The following is a 16,342-nucleotide window of genomic DNA, read 5'->3' as shown; positions in this document are numbered from 1 at the left end:
TGGAAGACACTAGAACTTGACATGTCAGAACCCAGAGGCTCCTGAGCCCCAAAGGACTATCCACGCTGATTGCTGGCTTGTGTGGCTTGACTGGGGACTGGGCACCCTGAAGAAGCAATGTGTGTGCAAGTGTGTGCGTGTGAGAGTGTGTGAGGTGTGGTATGTGCATGTGTGTGTGTGTGAGGTGTGGTGTGTGCATGTGTGTGTATTGTGTGTGTGAGTGTGAGGTGTGTGTGAGAGGTGTGGTGTGTGCCTGTGTGTGAGTGTGTGCATGTGTGTGCAGTGCTGTGGTGGCGTGGCGGGTGTGCAGCATGTAAGGGAGCGTGTGTGGTGTGTGTGGGAACCTGCCGGCCTGCAGGGTGGCAGTGGTGGTGCGGTGGCAGTGGTGGTGCGGCGGCAGCTGCTGGAAGGGCCTCTCGGCCCCTGGCTCCCTGGCACTGTTTTCTCGGTTACCAGGGAGGGAGGGAGGGAGCCAGGAGGGGGTTCCCTGGCCCAGAGGCCCCGGGTGGGGGGCTGGGGCCGGTTTCCGGGCAAGCGGTGGGGGGGGGGGGGCTGTCCTGCTGTCCCACCGTGACTCTGCACATTTCCTGGACTCCGGCTCATCTGAAAACTTGCTTTGTCATGGTGGGGGGAGGGGAGTGAAGGACTCTAGTCATGAAAGGACAATAGAAGGAATGGTGGGGGAGGCTCAGGGAGCACCCCGAGGGGCTGCCCGCCCAGGGGGCTTGGGGGGCAGAGCCCCTCCCCCACCGATTTTGGCTGGGGGACCCCTCCCCAGCCTGCTTCCACCACCATTCAGAGGCTCTCAGGGCTGCAAAGACCCAGAATATGGAAGGGCAGAGCTGAGAGGGACCCTGGGACTAGAATGGCCCAGTTGGGGGCCTCCGAGGGGCTCAGGGGCTTTCGAAGAAATCTCTTAATAATGATTGCAGTAGAGCTGTTTCCATGGTAACCCTCTGTAGTTTATGTTAGGCTTGGACAAACATTATTCTGAGAGGGGGTCTACCATGCAACCGAGGTTAAGGGAACCCCCCCCCAGCATCCTATAGGGGCAGGGCCCAGAACCTGGAAGGACCGAGCTGGGCCAGGCCTGAACTGTAGGAGCTGGGAGGCCCCTTGGAACGCCCGGGGCCGACTGTGGGAGCTGGCGAGGCGCTTCGAGGGAGGGTGCCAGAGCTGGAAGCTGGCAGAGCCCGAGGGCTTGAGACCTCCTCTCAGGGCCCCCAAGGGTGGCCAAGCCCTCTCTGAGGGTCAGTCGTTCCCAGAGCAAGTCCTCTTGGGGTTCAGCAAAGAGGAGGGAGAAGACGCTCCAGGACTCCCTAAATTGAATTCAGTCCTTATTTCTTCAGTCTTTATTAATTAATCCTGGAGCCAAGGGTGGGGGAGGGGAGAAGCATCCAGGTTACATCAGATGACATCAGCCTGGTCCCTTGCCTTGGGGGAGCGCTTCGGCTGCCAACAAGAGCCTGCTAGAGGCAACCTTGCTCTGCTCCCCGCCTCAGCCTCTGTCCCCAGCTTGCCAAATTTGGGAAATTCCAGGTCCCTCTGAGATGCCTTGGGGCCACCTCTCCTACCCCAAGGCTCAGTAGGGGTATCAGAGACCATGCTGGGGTGCAGCCGATGGCCTGGGGGGTGGTAGAGGAAGCTGCTCGGAAGAGTATGCAGGGGCCCAGGGGATCCTTTGGGGCTGGAGGGGGAGGATAGGCCTGGGGGGAGGGGCCTCAAGGTCTGCTTCCAGGGGACCACAGCCTCAAGATGTACTCTCCCCGGTCCCAAAGGGAGGAGGGCAGATTGGTCCAAGGTCACTCAGAACAGCCTTGAGCTGCCTGGGGAAAATGTCAACTGGAAACCAAAGGCAGCCTCCCCCAGATCCTGCCCCAGCTGGGCCTCTGTTCTCCCCTGTAAAGTGAGAGCATTGCACCAGAAGGTCTCCAAGGACTCACTCTGGAGCTCAGGAAGCCCGTTTGGATGACTAGGAAATCACTGTGATGGGGCTGATTGGAGGTTGGATGGAGGAGGGGGAGACTTGAGGCAGGCAAGGCCCTCCTGCACCAGGTGTGAGGCCATGGGGACCCCATCAGAGGGGGCAGCTTAAGAAGAGAGGCGGGAGAGAAAAGCAGAGAGAGAGGAAGGGAAGAAGGAAGAAAAAGGAAGGAAAGGAGAGAGGAAAAGAAGGGAGGGAGGGAGGAAGAAAAGGAGGAAGGAAGGAAGGGAAGAAGGGGGAAAGGAAGAAAGGGAAGGAGGAAAGAGAGGGATTTCTGGCTTTTAAGATTCCTTTCTCCCAGCAGATAAAGAAGGAAGTTCTGTGGAGGAAGGGACCTTTTCCTTTCAGTCCTTGAGTTTGGCACAAAACTCAGTCACATAGCTGACCCAGAACTGAGGGATTCTTCCCCGGAGACAGAGCATGTTGGTGAGGGACAGTCTGTGCGGTCCTAGAGAAAGATGGAAGGGGACCACAGTGTTTCCACAGAGAAGGAAACTGAGGCACGTACAGGTGAGATGACCTGCCAGGACCTCAACTCAGGTCTTCTCAACTCTGGCTCTGATAGCACCCCCATCCCAGGACCCCAAGGAGGACCAGGCTTTCCACATCTTTAGCCCTTTCCTGGTCCCACTCTACAGAAGTGTGGGTTCTAGACCCACTCATTTGGAACTGGAAGTAGAAAAAGCTCTGGAGTTTAAAAAAGGAAGATTAACTCAAGCTAAAGGAGTCCGTAAATGAGGTTTCAACAAGGATATCCACCTACCCAGGAGCCCCAGATTCCAGTCAGTAGCAGCAATGATAAAGAGGTCCTTATTACCTCATTTAAGCAGACCAACTGTGTGTGTATGTATGTGTATGAGTATGTGAATATGTGAGTGTGTGTGTGTAAGCGTCTGTATGAGTGTGCATGTATGATTGGGTATGGGTGGGTGTGTCAGTGTGTGAATGAGTTGGTTGGTAATCTGGAGGCCTGTAGGGGTGAGGTGACTGGTCCAGGATCATATAGGTAGTCAGTAAACATTAAGGGCCTATGATGTTCCTGGCAGGGTAGGTGGGCAATCTGAACCCCTGCCTTCAAGGAGCTTACAGTCTAAGACAACTCTGTAGAAACAAGCTATATTCAGTCTAAATGGGAAATAATTAAGAGAGGGAAGGTGCAAGATTGATGAGGGAAAGGCTGGGGGCATTGCAGCTGCAGCCTGAAGGAAGCCAGGAGTGGGAAATGGGGAAATTGAGTCTTGGAACTCAGAGAGGCAGAGCTGGAGGGTCTTGGAGGACCAGCCAGAAGGTCAAAGCACTGCACTGAGGAGTTCAAGGGGGTGACCTCTGGTGGAGGGAGATCCAGGATTTGAACCTGGGCCCTCTGACTCCCAGTCCAGTCTCTTTCCCCTGGGCCTTGCTGTCCCTTCCTTTGACCACCCCCAAGGCCTGTGTGATCTTCTGGTCAAGTGTTCAGCTCCAGTAGCTCCCAAGACATCACACAGGTTGGATCTAGAACACAGGCTTTGTTATTAGCTGAGATATCAGCTTCTTCCTCAGTAAAATGAGATGAGAAAAAAACAAAACAAAGGAGGAAATTATATAATTAGAACTAATCTGTTCCTGAGAACTAAGAGAATGCACTTCCCCCTTGGGGAAGTGGAGGGCTACAGGGATGGAATGTTGCATACCCCATCCAATACCATCACTATGCAGGTCGGTTTGCTTAACTGTAGTCTTGTTAACTAGGGAAGGCTGGGGATAGATGAGTAGGTATATCTGCAAGTGACTGACAAAAAAAAAACCCATCAATTAAACTTAGAAAAACAAATCTCTAAGTTCCTTCAAACTCATACTTCTTAATCTTCATGGTAACCACCTCCCCCACTCCCCTTTCTGGACCACTCTTAGGTGTGCCAGACTGGGAAGGCCTTTTCCAGAAAATTCCAGGAGAAGCAGCCAGTCCTGTACAAGAGCTGGCCCCTGCCCTATTCTCTGCTGCCTCCCCAACTCTCAGCTGGTCCTTGGGGGAGCCCTTCCCCATCTGTTCCCCAAAGAGCTCACAGGGTGAGGTTGTTCTTCCTCCTCGAAGAGAACCCCACTCCCCAGAGGATAGACAACCACTTGCGCTGATGCCTTCCAGGAAAGATTTTGAGATGCCACCCAGATAAGATTCTCAAGGAAGAAGAAAAGGGCAGACAGATTTCTCAAGTACTTTTTCTGATGCAAAGAAAGACATCAATGAAGGCAATTCTGGTGGCTCCTTTACATTTTCTGGAGGAGACCACAGGCTGCCTGCAAAATCCTGTGGTCAGTGAGTGACCTTGGGGAATGTATATAATGGTGGATGCAACAAGAAATCTTCCTTTGGTAGCAGGATGGTCCCTCTGGGATGGGGAGTGAAGCATGGGATAACATGGGGCCATAAGATACAGGAAATATCAATTAAAATTTATAAAAATTGTAAAAACAAAAAACTGGCTTTGCATACAAATGTAATTTGGGACAGTGCAAAGGACAGGGTGGTAAGAAGGCTGTTCCAATGGCTCTGATATTAGAAAGCAAAGAAGAATTCATCAGATAGCACCTGAATTGCAAATTCAGTCCATTTGAATGGAATGGCAAGAGCATAGAGAAGGAAAATTGTTGGAGAGAAAAAGATTGTGGCAGTTCATAACAAAGACATGAAAGATGACCATTTCACCTTCCTCAGGAAGGTGACTGGGGGCGCTGGAGATGCTGTTTTGAGTCAGAAGGACAATGTCATGTTTACACTACAAGGTGAGGATCTTTCCATGGGTGAAGGATGTCTTGTAAGTTGAAGTGATGTATGGTCTTGGAAGCTAAGATCAACTCTTGACAATAGAACTCTAGGCCTTATGTCTCTCCTGGTCAGATCACCAAACAAGGAGATATCAAATGTGTGGAGAAAGCGTGCCAATTTATCACCAAAATACAAAAAAGAATCACCTACTCATTGAATTTAGGTAGACTTCCCAGGGATTGACCTTCTTTCTTCCACTAAGCTCTGTTGAAAAAGCTTCTGCCTGGAAGAAAGGAAGTAAAGACTGAAAGAAGTAAAGGAAGCTGAAGGAAATAAGTAAAGGAGAGAGGCTGAAGGAAGTAAAGGAGAGAGACTGAGGAAGTAAAGGAGAGAGACTGAGGAAGTAAAGGAGAGAGGCTGAAGGAAGTAAAGGAGAGGCTGAAGGAAGTAAAGGAGAGAGGCTGAAGGAAGTAAAGGAGAGGCTGAAGGAAGTAAAGGAGAGGCTGAAGAAAGTAAAGGAAGCTGAAGGAAGTAAAGGAGAGAGACTGAGGAAATAAAGGAGAGGCTGAAGGAAGTAAAGGAGAGAGATTGAGAAAGTAAAGGAGAGAGGCTGAAGGAAGTAAAAAAGACTGAAGGAAGTAAAGGAGACTGAGGGAAATAAGTAAAGGAGAGACACTGAAGGAAGTAAAAGAGACTAGGTAGAGCTGGTGGACTTTGGCTGATTTCAAGAAAGAAGCCACCATTACAATGGAGAAGCTTATGAGGATTCCATGCCAGCCCAGATGGTGGATCAGCCAAGCCTCCCAATGAGACCCGATTGATGATGTTTGTTATTCAGTTTTGAAGAAGACCACGACATCCAGGAGGTGATGCCATGACAAGCACATGAACTGGCTTTGAGTGAGGTTGTGTTGTGGCTTGCCTGTGTTCCCACAAGGTTGGGGGAGGGGCTGTGCTAAGCCACTAGCCTCACTTTCTCCTCCAGAATCATCTGGGTCCAGTGACCAGATATGAATCAGGACCACTAGCGATGGCCCTGAATGGAAGGCAATTGAGGTTAAGTGACTTGCCAAAGGTCACTCAGCTAGTAAGTGTCTGAAGTCCAATTTGAACTCAGGACCTCCTGGCTTCAGGACCAACACTTTGACAGTGAAGGCTTTTCAATGCCATGCCAGCTTCCACATGTGATAGAGAATGTATAAAGGACCACTCTCCTGTATAAAGGACCACTCTCCTCTTAATACACTCCACATCCTATTGTTTTTGTTGCAATGTTCAACTATTGTTGGGATTTAAGAGTTAAAAAATGACGCCAGCAACATAAAACAGTCAGCTTTACAGTTTATGATGTTCAGGGTGCAAGATAATTTAACACACTTATGGTTTGCTTCTAATAAAGAACCCTTGGGCATTTTTTTAAAATGTCTCAACTTCCTGCTTCTTTGAGATTATACAGTGGCTTAGACCAAGGTCTCATTTATGTATGAGTAAATATATACATGCTTTATTATTTTCAAGCTCTGAAATTAAAATGTCCTACTTCATCTGAAAACTTGAAAAAATATAGACTCAGGAAGAGGGGGTGAGGGGGAATACTTCCCAGAGAAAGAAGCAAATAAACAAAAGAAGGAAGTTACTGAAACATTTTATTTTTAAATACAAAGAGAACAGAAGGAGACTCAAACAAGTTGGATAGTTTTGAAAGTTACATGTTGCATTTATTAGAGGCAGGCTGTACCTAGCAGACACTCAGGTCTGATCCCCTTTTCCTGTTTGTATATGAAGATACTTGTCTATTTGGTATTAGTTAAGGTCAGAATAAAACAAAAAATTAAAAAGCTGTACAAATGTTTGGGAATGTCAGTAAAATTCTTCTTTCCATCTTACAGATTAGGAAACAGAGATTCAGCAACAAGTAGGTTGACCATAGAGCTCAGGAAGACCTGATTTCAAATTTTGCCTGTGTAGCCCTGAGCAAGTCACCTAACCACCTCCCTGCCTCAGTTTCTTCAACTGGAAAATGGGTATGATAAAGAACACCTACATTCCAGGATTGTAGTAAGGATCAAACAAGATAATATTGTAAAAAGTACTTGCCGTAGGGCTGCCACATAGTAGGGGCTTTAATAAATCCCTGTTCCCTTCTCTTTCCCTTCAGAAAGACTAGAGATTGGCCCAAAGTCACAAAGCCTAATAAGTGTCAGAACCAGAATTTTCTCCATGGTATCTAGAAGGCACTTAATAAATGCTTTCTGAAGAACATTGTACACATTAACAGAAATGTTGCATGATGGTCAGCTATGTGTGGGATAAGAATCCACTAAAAAAAAATAGACAGGCTCCTCTGAGCAAAAAGGAAAGTTTATTTTGGCTTTTCTCAAGAAAGGGCTCACTCCAAGTCTCACAAAGGTAGTGAAGTTCAAGGAGCTGCCCCCGAGGTGACAGTCAAGCAAGATTATATGGCCTAGAGTGATTTCCCCCCCAACCCCCTCTCTCCCAACCTGATTAGTTAAGGTTTTCAGAGTTACAATCTTTATGTGAAAAATCTACCCAGTAACAAAGAGAAGGAAAAAAAGATTTTCATAAGGTATTACCTCACCATCCAGATGGCAAGGGCATCAGAAGAAGATTTCTAATGACCTTCTGGTAAATGAATTTATGTCTGAGTATACAAGGTCTTCTAAGGAACTCTACTAGCTTGAGCTTAGCAAACAAAAGAAGCCAGGCTACTGTTCTCCCAGTCCATTATCAAACAGGAGGCTAACTAAGTCTGTAAGGTCTCTTCTCTGGAAGTATTCCACTATTTGCCTCCCTAACAAAATCAATGCAAGGTCTTTCTGGATATAGTCCACTGTTTCACTCCCTAGCAGAAGTGGGAGGGTGTCTGACTGAGAATGCACGGCCTCTCTCCCTCTCCTAAGAATCGTCTAAGGGTAATAGTCCATCTTTGTTTTAATGATTTTTAACCCTGAGAGAACTTCACTGGGAATATTAATTCTTTTTTTTTTTTTTGCTTGCTTGCCCAAGGCCACACAGCTAGGGAATTATTACATGTCTGAGGCCGGACTTGAACTCAGGTACTACTGACTCCAAGACCAGTGCTTTATCCACTGTGCCACCTAGCCGCCCCTGGAATATTAACTCTTAAGAGGGAATATTCCACTCAGCTATGATGGACTTGTTCATTTCAGCAGTTCAGTGATCAAAGACAATTCTACAAGACGTGATGGAACACCCCATCCACATCCAGAGGAAAAACCAGAGTCTAAATGCAGACCAGACCTTACTGTCTTCAATTTTTAAAAGTTGGCTTGAGTATTATTTTTCTTTCTCTAATTTTTTCCCATTTCAATTTGATTCTTCTTTCAAGACATGATTAATATGGGGACTACATAATTATATAATGCATATAATTATGTACTATATTATATAATTATACATGTTATCTATATTAGATTGTTTTCTAGGGGGAAGGGAAAGAAGGAGAAAAATATGAAACTCCAAACCTTGCAAAAAGTTAATTGTTGGAAACTATCACTGCATGTAATAAGAAAAATAAAATATTTAAAATAATAAATTGATGCTTGCTGAGTGTTCTGCAGTTCACACAATGGGTATATAAAGGAGATCATTTCTTTCTTTCTCTTACACAGATGGCCAGATCTGCACTATCCTGTGAAGGCTCCCCTTGGCCAAGCCTCCCCCTGTAGGTTAGGAGTGATTTGGACTCCTTGGCGTCATCTCATGTGAAACCTATTCAGAGTGAGGTTTTGCTTTTAATTCATAATTGAAGAAAATGCTACATTTCAATAAGAGACTTGTGAAAATAAAAGATGTGATTCTCTTTCCCATTCAAATCTACAGTTTCTCTGAAATCCAAGGGGTCCATGGACCCAAGGTTAATAATTCTGCATTCTTCCCAATCATTGATCACCTTCCAGAAAGGGTCATCCACATCTGTTACCTAACTGCCTCATGGGTCATGGGCCACTCCTTCCTTATCCCCTTTCTTTCTTTTTCTTTCTTTCTTTCTTTCTTTCTTTCTTTCTTTCTTTCTTTCTTTCTTTCTTTCTTTCTTTCTTTCTTCCTTTTTTTTGGTTTTAGCAAGGCAATGGGGTTAAGTGACTTGCCCAAGGTCACACAGCTAGGCCATTATTAAGTGTCTAAGTTCAGATTTGAACTCAGATCCTCCTGACTCCAGGGTCAGTACTGTATCCACTACACCACCTAACTGCCCCCCTCATCCCCTTTCTCCTGGTATCTGACCTTGAGCCAAATCTCTCCTCCAGTAGGTCTCCAGCAACTTCCAATGGGCCTGTCTGCCATTGTTGCCCAGCCTCCACATCTAGAAGTATTCTTCCCTTTTGATTTCCATTTTCCTATTCTTTCTTGGTTCTTCTCCAACCTGTTTAACCACATGGTCCTTCATTGTCCCCATTCTCCTAAACCTTCTCTCTCTTTCCCCTTTCCAGGACCACCCTGCTTTAGCTGTTTCACTAGAAATTAAGACTGGCTTCTCTCGAGTCCTATTGGAAGAAAAAGTTTCAAGAACTGGGTCAAGAAGACCTCTCTTCTGGAGGTGAGCTAGGAAAGAGTGTGAAGAAGTGGAATGAGTGCCAATTTGGAGACTAGAGGCCCTGGCCTCTTCTGTCAAGATGTATGTGACAATGGACAGATCCCTTAGTCTCTCTGGTCTCAGTGTTCTCATCTGTAAAATGAAGGGGTTGGACTCAATGGCCCCCCCATGATCCTTTCCAGTTCTAACTGGTACCTCTGACCCCAAGAAAGAGACTTGTCAGGAATTTGTCTGGTGACAGAAGTCCCCACTGTGGGAAGCTGAGGCTTTTAGGCTAACTGAGGCTAAGCCAAGGCACTCCCTCTGGGGGCAAGCCTGAGACTTTCTGGGAATGCCTGGGGGCTTTACCATTCCCCTGAAGGTGGGGAAAGGAGTTGGAACAGGGCAGGTTAGACCTGAATCAAGACCCAGCTGGGATTGACACTCTGGACTCCAGTCTCTTCATCTTTTACAAAAAAAAAAAAAAATGATGAGGGAGGAAGTCCTGAAAGGCCATTGGATTCCTGAGTATTTTGTAGGACTGCAGTAGAATCCAAACTTCTTCAGGGTGTTTGGCACATCAATCAATCATCTTTCATCAAGTACCTACTGTGTGGCAGTCCAGGGTGCTTAGTAGGTGATTAGTAAATGTTCACTTACTTGAGCTGCAATCTGGGACAGATCCAGGTCATAGGTTTGAGAACCAGCCCTACATAGAGGTGTGATGAAAGGCTGGAGCTGTATCCCTCCCGTTGTGTGTGAGGAGTCACGAGGTGGCCTTGTTTGACAGCTTGGGTCAGAGGCACTAGGGAGAGCAGAGGGTGAGATGAGGGTGAGGAAGTGTGGGAGGAGCATGGCAGGGCCACCCCCCAATCCTGGTTGCATCAGCCCTACTTTCTAAGCCTCCTGATGAGCAGCCAGAGGTTTGGACCCCATCCAGGGCAACCCCATTTTACAAAGAGGAGACTGATGTCTAAAGAGAGAAAGAATTTGCTCCAGGTAATAAGTAGCCAAGGTGGGGATTCGAACCCACTACATCTTGCATGGGTTTCATCACACCCCACTGCCCCTCTCATTGTGTCTTATAAACAATGAACAACACACTAACAGAAAAGGGAGCCTGGAAGACTTGATTTAGAATCATCAAAACTGATTCGGATCCTAACTCTGACATTCTCTATTTGTGTGGCTTTGGATAAGTCACATACCACTAGACTTCTGGGTCTTCTTCATGAGTAAAAGGAGGGGCTTGGCCCAGATGTGTGCATCCATTCATTCACTAAGTTTTTAATAACTAGCTACCCTGTGCCAGACACTAGAGTCCCAAAGATGAAAACAAAGCAATTCCTGCCTGCAGAGAGCTTACATTCTACTGAAGATGGAGAAAGGGACTGAACAACAAGAAAAACATAGAGCAAACGAAGTCAAAACCAATCCGTTTAAGATACATGGGGTACTAGGAACAGAGGGCATCTATTTTCTGAGGTGAAGTATTCCAAGGGAGTATTCCAAGCATGGCAGGGAAGATGGAATGCTTTCTATCATGGGATACTGGTCTTATAGTTAGAAGGGACCACAGAGGTCATCTAGTCCAAACTAACCATTTGACAGATGTGGAAACTGAAGCCCAGGGAGGCTGACTTACTCAAGGTCACACAGATAACAAGTATCAGAGGTATGATTTGAACCGAGATCCTCTAACTCTAGAACCATGACAACAAGTTGACCAGGAGCATCATGGAAAGGTAGTCTGGAGTCAGATGGTCATGAGGTTCAAATGACAAGCAAAGGGGTTCATATTTTATCCTGGAGGTAAGAGGGAGCCTTTGGAACTTCTTGAGCAGAGGAATGATATAGTTAGACCTTAGGCTTTTTTATTTGCACTAAATGTACCTTCTGGTTGACTTGAATAAATAAAAATCCTGGTGGGGGCTCATGAATTTGAGTGGATACATTTATAAAGTACCTCAAAGCCAAGGTTATTTTCATATGGGCCCACTTGGGAAACGAGATTCCCCAGCTTACCTTAATTAATGTGCCTTCTCTCCAGCTATTGGATATATTGGTTTTTGGGGGGGGGGTATTTGTTTTTTTCCTAAGAGTACAGGTCTTTTCTTTAAATCTGGTGACCCAAGTATGTTCTCAAATTTTCCAGAACTTCATTGAGCTCATACCTGGCTCCTGGGAGGTATAAAAAAGGAAGATATGGATCCCAGGAAGGATACAGAGAAAGTTGGTGTCCATGGTGAATGGAGCTTACAGAGAGAGAGCTAGATGACCTTCTGAGACTTAGATTCAAGAGCAGAAAGGCTGGCACCTGTGGGCTTCAGAATGAGCAGGTTTTTGAAATGGCCCCATGACCCCTCTTATTATGGCACTTCGTAGTCAAATAATAACAGATAATTTCTACCAGTGCTAAGATAATAGGTGTTGAACTAGTTATTAACTGGAGTATGTCTGAGAGATGAAATTTCTTGACTTTTCAGATTTTCAATGGAAACAAACACTCCCTCTTTCCCAGTGGATTTTGGGGAAAACACCCCCCTTCATGTTCCTCATCAGGAAAAATGACTGATAAAATTTAAGGTAGACAAAGTCCACTAGACAGTCACATCTCAGAGCTTCACAGACTCATTTATCCCAGGATTCCAGATTTGGAGGAGGGGGAGGAGAGGATAGCAGACAGGGATTACAGATTCAGTGCCGGAAGCAAGCTTAGAAGTCATCTTGCCCAACACCTTCATATTAAAGATGAGGAAACAAACCAGAGAATGGAAGTGACTTGGCCGGTCAGTCAATAAAACAAGCACCATCTATGTGTCATAAAGAAATGAGGAAATATTGTTGATATTGATGTTGTTTGGTCTTTGTTTTAGAAGAGGACCCAGGACGTCACAGGGTGATGTCTGAACTTACATACAGATTGGATTTAAGTGGCACAAAGATGTCAGCCTCACTTTTTCTTCCAGGATCATTGAAGTCCAGGAGCAAGACAAAAGTCAAGATGACTGGTGATGGGGAGGGGCAGCTAGGTGATAGGGGGTGGCTAGGTGGCATAGTGGATAGAGCACTGAGTTTAAATCTGCTCTCAGACACTTAATAATTACCTAGCTGTGTGGTCTTGGGCAAGCCACTTAACCCCATTTGCCTTGCAAAAAAAAAAATTTTAAAAAAATTAAAAAAAAGATGCATGGTGATGTCTTGGGATGCATGGGGTCTTCAATGTTTGACCAAGCTTTAAGCACTCCAGAGTCTGCTTCAGTTCCTTCCATGGCCTTTGAAACAAATTGTTCCCATCCTCCCATTCTCCTTGGGATTGATACTGACCCCACTCCAACTCACTAAAGGGTCTGAGATCCTTTGATTACCTTCAACCTGGGGTAGCCCATCTGGCAAGTCAGGTTTACTAGGGTGTAGCTGCTGCACATGCTACAACTGGTCCAGTGAATAGAACACTGGTTCTAGAGTTAGGAAGACTTGAGTTGAAACCAGACCCCAGATATTTATTAGCTGTTTGATATTGGGCAAGTGATTTCACCCCGTTTGCCTCAGTTTCCTCATCTCTAAAATGAGCTGAAGATGGAAATAGCAAACCATTCTAGTAATTCTAGCATCTTTGCCAAAGAAACCACCCCCCCCACTCCCATGTGGGATAAAAATCCACTTAAAAAAATATAGAGACTCCTCTGAGCAAAAAAAAAAAGTTTATTTTGACTTTTCTCAAGAAAAGGGCCCACTCCAAGTCTCACAAAGGTAGTGAAGATCAAAGAGCTGCCCTGTATTGACAGTCAAGTAAGATTATAGGGCCTAATGCGATCCCCTCCTCCCTTTCATCATTCTCTGTCGACTCATTGGTTAATCTTCAGAGTTACATTCTACTTGTGAAAATCTACCCCAGCAACAAAGAAAAGAATGAAAGGCTTTCATAAAATATGACCTCCCCATCCAGATGGTGAGAATAACCTTCAGGATTATCACTATCTTACTGAAGTAACAGTCTACTTATCATCAAACAAGAGGAGTCTTACGAGCTTCGTTGGTTTGCAAGGTTTTTCTCATGGGAACAGTCTCCTGTTCTCCCAGTTAAGATAGTTTTATCATCAAATAGTTAACTAAAATGCAAGGTCTCTTTAGAAATAGTCCACTATTCCCCCACTAACAGAATCGGGAGGGTGTCTGGCTTGGAATGCAAGGTCTCTCTCTCTCTCTCTCTCTCTTTCTTCTAAGAATAGTCTGAGTCATAGTTTGTCATTGTTTTAATAATGTTTAACCCCAAAAGGACTTCACTAAGAATATTAACTCTTAAGAGGGAATATGCCACCAAGATAGGTCAGGAAGAGTAGGACATGATGAAACAATTCAACAACAAAATGTAAATGAAAAATAATTAACAGAGAAAAGGCACTGGACTTGAGAGGCTTCCTATAAGAGGTGGGGTTTTAGTTGGGATTTAAAGGAAACCAGACAGACGGGTCAGTGGTCAGAGTGAAGGAGAGAGAGCCTTCTAGGCCTGGGGAAGGATAGTCTAAGAGAAAGCTGAGAGAAGGAGGGTTTTATTGGCGGAATAGGTCGAAACCAGTGTCATTGAATCTTAGAGGACATGTTGGGGAATAGGGTGCAAGAAAATTGGGAAGATAGGAGAGTCAAGTTATCAAGGGCTTTGGACTCCAGGGAATACAAGAACTTAAATGGGGGAAAAAAATCAGATCCCTTTAATTCTCTGAAATCACTCTTCTGAGACCGGGTAGTTTTCCCAGGGACAAGAGTTAAGAACTGTTAACTACAAGAATCTAATTTGTGCTGAAGGTTGGTTGGCTAATAGGAGGGATCTACAGGCCACCACCTGGAAACAACTGCCCAAAAGAAAACTCCCAGTAAGATTACAGCCCAAATCTAGAGCTGAAGAAGTCAAATAGAATTCAACTAATGAGAAGCTGCCATCAAACTGTAAAATATAATGAAGGGAAGCAGTTTTAGAAAGTCTGGGAAGATTTGTTTGAACTGATAAAGAAGGAAACAAACAGAATAAGAATGATTCATATGATGATAACAATAGTAAAGATACACAGTTCTGAAAGAATTAGGGGCTGTTATCAGCATCAAGACCAGTGGCAGTTCCAGAACACCAGGAATGTGACATGCTTCCCAATTTCTGATAGAGAAGCAAACCACTCAGAGGACAGAATGAGACAAATACATGTTTGGACAAAGTCACTATAGAACTGAATAATTATGTTTTTAACAGGGATTTTGTTTTACTTTGGTTTTCAGTGGGGCTGGGGGATTCTGAAGACTAAGTTGGTAAACTTTTACAACTTGAAAAATATATATAATTTTTTTAAAATACAAGATTACTTGAGAGGTGGCTAGGTGGCATAGTGGATAAAGCGCCAGCCCTGGGGTCAGGAGGACCTGAGTTCAAATCCAGCCTCAGACACTTAATAATGATCTAGCCGTATGGCCTTGGGCAAGTCACTTAACCCTATTGCCTTACAAAAACCTAAAAAATAAAAGATTATTTGACTAGAAAAAAATATTGTTGCCCCAAAGACTTTACTTTTACTAGGTATCACACACACACATATTGTTAAAATGTTATACTTCTTTTCAATCATCCACTACTAGGCTTGACCTTAGGAAGACTCAAGTTTAGAGAATATTGGTCTTTATCTACCTTTTTTTGTTCTTTTATTGTCCTTTATTCATCATTAAAATCTGGAAAGTTCTGTATTGATCTTTGCCTTAATTATAATAGTTATGATGCACCTTATTATAAAGATCTAAGATTTGCAAAGCCTTTATATGATTTGTTCTATATATCCTATATCATATACTAGTTGCTTCATTAGAATGCAAGTCCCTTACTTGTGTTTTTCATCATGTCTCTATGTGTTTACAATGCCTGTTAATCCCTGTTTACTAATCCCTTTCATCTGATCCACACAATTGCCCTGTGATATATAATTACTATACTTTTAATACTCCCCTTTTAAAGTTGAGGAAACTGAGTTTAAGAGAGGTGAAATGACTAGTCCAGGGACACATAGTGGATCTAAATTGTTGCAGGGCAGATGCCCTCTCTGGGACCCCCAACATTTAGCTGTATCTCAGTCTGACTGGGGTTGGGCTATTTTAATTGCAAAATTTTGGTCTCAAGGAGTAAATATCTTTAAAAACTCCTTACTGGGGATGGGGAGAAGGCTGGACTTCTAGAAAGCGCTTACTAGAAGGAGGTTCTGTTTGAAAGGAATGGGAGGAATCTAGCCTGTAAGGAGGAGGAGGAGGAGGGAGGATGCTGCAGAGGAAAGTCAGAGGAAAGTCCAAAGAGGAAAAGTTGAAATCAGTTCATAAACAATTATTAAGCTCTTCTTGTTTGCCAGTGGCTAAATGCTTGGGATACAAAAGTACTGGGGAGCCAACCAGTGAAGGTCCAGTTCTTAGAGCATGGACACTATGCCCTACCTAGGAGTTTATAAGACCAGGTGCATCTGGTGGGGGGGGTGGGGGAAGCAGGGAGGAAGCCTTGTGAAATGGAGAGTTTCTCCCCCATACCTAAGAACACAAATAGTCATCCTCTTGCTGCTGGCTAAAAAGCTTCAGGGGTTCAGGAGAATATGAATGAATTTAAAGACTCACTCTTGATCCAGAAAAGAAGTTTCTTTTTTGCATTACTATGGATATTAAAATAACAAGGAAACTGAGCAGTAATACAGGCCAGATTTCTTAAGGAAATTTTGCAAAAGCTTAGAGGCCGATAGAATAATTAAAGATGATTGCAAGGTCATTACAATAGGACTGATCCATAGTGTGGAAAATTAAGGACAGTTGCAAGGTAATTACAACTGGGCTGATCCTAGAGTATAAGTAGCAGCCAACAGGGGAGAAAAGGCTTGGGGTCATAAAGGTAAGGGAGGAGTCAGCGGGATGCCAGGGAAGGATTAAGGAGCAGATAACACATAGACTGCACATGTCCTGAGGTGTCAATTCAGTGATTTCAAAAGGTTTCTATAAGATGTCTCATGAGCAGGTTTCAAATAGTTTCTGTAAAATAGCTTGGAAC

The 16,342-nt window shown here is 44.6% G+C and overlaps 1 long non-coding RNA gene across 5 annotated transcripts; it reads left to right on the top strand.

Moving 5' to 3' along the window:
* Nucleotides 1-1,740: 1,740 nt before the first annotated feature.
* On the top strand, nt 1,741-14,853 carry LOC141518915 (uncharacterized). Of its 5 annotated transcripts, none has more exons than XR_012477310.1 (4): nt 1,741-2,494; nt 6,617-6,751; nt 7,755-9,306; nt 11,438-14,853. It is a non-coding gene; the product is annotated as an uncharacterized LOC141518915 (long non-coding RNA). The 5 variants fall into 5 exon arrangements; XR_012477307.1 differs by having other exon boundaries at nt 6,617-8,032; nt 8,381-9,306; XR_012477308.1 differs by having other exon boundaries at nt 6,617-8,489; nt 9,200-9,306.
* Nucleotides 14,854-16,342: the final 1,489 nt, after the last annotated feature.

This window comes from Macrotis lagotis, chromosome 3 (genome assembly GCF_037893015.1).
Source record: "Macrotis lagotis isolate mMagLag1 chromosome 3, bilby.v1.9.chrom.fasta, whole genome shotgun sequence".
NCBI classification, from domain to species: Eukaryota; Metazoa; Chordata; class Mammalia; order Peramelemorphia; family Peramelidae; genus Macrotis; species Macrotis lagotis.
This window is presented reverse-complemented; position numbering and strand designations above follow the sequence as displayed.